This window comes from Equus quagga, chromosome 10, assembly GCF_021613505.1.
Source record: "Equus quagga isolate Etosha38 chromosome 10, UCLA_HA_Equagga_1.0, whole genome shotgun sequence".
NCBI lineage: Eukaryota > Metazoa > Chordata > Mammalia > Perissodactyla > Equidae > Equus > Equus quagga.
The window spans coordinates 78,666,410-78,669,258 of record NC_060276.1 but is presented as its reverse complement, the minus strand read 5'-3'; positions in this window follow the sequence as shown (position 1 = coordinate 78,669,258).

Below are 2,849 nucleotides of genomic sequence, written 5' to 3'. Positions count from 1 at the left end.
CAGGGAAGTTATGAGGGACAGTTTGAGAATTGATGACTCAGATGTGGTTGAGGAAAAAAGGCAATTAGAATGAATTTAAGGAATAAAGGGAAATACATCTTACTGGATCTTAGGGGTCTATATTACTTTCTCTTGCTGAGATGGATGGTTGAAAAAAATATAGGGTGGGATCTGGACAAATGGAAAGCTGATGTGTTTGTATGAGATGTGTGTGTATGAGTATAGTGGAGCTGAGATGTTAGACAGAAGCATCTGACTGGCAGTGGGACCTGAAACAGAGGGATGGTTGTATTTCTAGTGTCTAACATAGTTCCTAGCACTGAATGGCTGCTCACTAAATATTTGTTAGATGAATTCATGAACAACTCTGCAGGGCTTAATGAACACTTTCTGAAAAGAACCTATAATAAAAAGTTTAAAAACTAATTTAGCAAAAGTAAAAATCAATCTTCATCTCCTATCTATGCAAGATTCTTTAATGAAAATGTAAAAATAAACAGCCAAGGATACCTGGGTGGAAACCAGAACATTAACCTCAGACCATATAGGGATGCACTGTACCAAGAGTCTTATTCATCATTCTTTGGAATCAACTCTTACTTTGGTTTAGTTCCTCAATTTTTTTCAAATCCCTTTCTTCCACTCCCATCCTCCTACCCCATTCCTCCTCTTTCCTTTACTCCTTTCTCCTCTCTCCCTTTCCTCTTACCATCTCCTTACTTCTCCTCCTTTTCTTCTTCATCCCTTCCCCTCCTTTCTTCATCTGTTCTTCATGGACCTTAAGGGAGGTAGTAAGAGTGGGCAGAGAAATGCGATGGTTTGGAGGAGGAGGAAAAGGAGACTAGAAGTAGGGAGACAGTGAATTTCTATGAAAGAACAGCTTAAGGGAACAATTTGGCTGGTGAAATCTGGTGGTAGTAGGGGTTAGAGGATATGTTTGAAAGCTTCCTTTACATAACAAGCACATATTACTTACACTGAATGCTTTTTGCGAGTGACTTGACAAAGGAAGATTATTCCACCCACTCTAAACTCCTTTGGAGCTGCCATTTTAGGAAGATCACTTATGAGGCTATTGCAATTATTCAAGCCAGATATTACAAGAGCTGGAACAAAAGCAGCACCAGTAAGAATAGGGAGGAGCAGATAGACTGTAGAAAACGGACTAATGAGAACTGCAGAACTCTCAGCACATAACTCCCTCCAAACCCCTGCACCAAGAGGCTTGTCATGCCCTTAGGATGACCCCCAGCTCCCCATTGACCCCAACCCCCCATTAAAATGCCTGCCTGAGAAAGCTCAACACTACAAGGGGAATTTACTGTTTGTTCTAGTGTGATGATAGGCTCCTAACCTCCTTTTCTCAGAGCATTTACTAAAAAAGGTTTACAATTTTGAACACGTACCTCTTATACTTCAGAAGTGTCTTTCTCAAGGACCTGAGAGCCATTCCTTTGAAATGTAATCATTGGGAAAGATAGGGCCTCTGTCTCCCAGTCTCTGTGGGAATATAGATTCCTAATTTTGATAACTGTCAGCTAGCAAACACAGTTAGCTTAATCGTATTTACATTGACCAACCTTCTGTAATTTTTCACTTCTGTGACTCTACGGAGCTGTAGCTCTCCCTCCTCCCTCATTACCCCTTAAAACAAACAATTACCTCTGCACAAACCGGAACGGAGTTCAGCTTTTCCCCCTACTGTCAGTGGTTGTTGAATAAAGTCTGTTTTCACTGCTTTAACTCAGGCTGTATTTGTCCTAGACACTAATCATGGCTTAGTCTCACTGCTTGTATAGAGGGCAATGAATCTAAAGTGACTTCCTGGTTTGAGACTCAGGGTGTTTCACTACATAGGGAAAACTAGAACTGGAGCTGGTTTGGAGGAAGCTGGTGGGGAGGAGGGAGGAGATTAGCGAGTGATATGGGCTAAAGAAGCTGTAATCGGAATAGAGTAAATTTTTCTTGAGGCATGACAGCTGTTGTGAGAAGGGACCATATAGGACAGCAAATGGGAAAGTCTGAGAGCAGATAGCACCCTGTTTCTCTCCAGTTTCCCTTCCCCTCCTTCTCTCCTCCCTTCTATCCTTCTTTCCTTCCTTTTCTTTCTCATCAAGTAATATATATATATATACATACTACAAAAGGTCTTAAGATGAAAAGCAACAGTCTCCTCACTTCCCATCCCCTGCCCCTCTCCAGAAACAACCCCTTTGAACTCTTTCGGCCGTCTTTTCTGGTGGTCTCTATATCTAGATAGAGTATGTATATACCTACCAGTAGTCCTTCAGCTATCAATTCTAGACTATTGACTTCTTACTATGGTATATGAGAATTTATTTCCCTTACCACCAGTTTTAAACAAGTGAGGGGATGAGTGTGTACTAAAATCTCCAATGAATCCCTAGTCCCAGCAATAAAAAACTTTAATTGTACCCTTACTATATAGAAGACACAGTTGTAGTTACTTTGGCTGTGTTAACTCAATTACAAACTCGGTTACAGGGACTAATAATAAACAAAGATTTAAAAAAACAGGAAGACAAAGACAATGCTCCTCCTTCCCCACCGAAAAACGCTAAAGGTGAAATAGCAGTTAAAAGAACGAAAAAAGGCTAGCTTCAAGGTACTGCAATTGCAACCGTTTCCTTTAATTCTCTACGGCTGGCGGGTGGAACTAGGCCGGCTTACAAGGAAAGCACCTTCTGGCGGACAGCGCCCTCCCCGGCCCAAGCTTAGTGAGAGCTGGGGCCACGTGACGGCGACAGGCGGCACTCTGTCTTTCTCGGCGCAGTCTCTATGGTATTCTTCCCAGCCCACCCGCTCCTTGGGTAGCGGCAGTCTCGTGA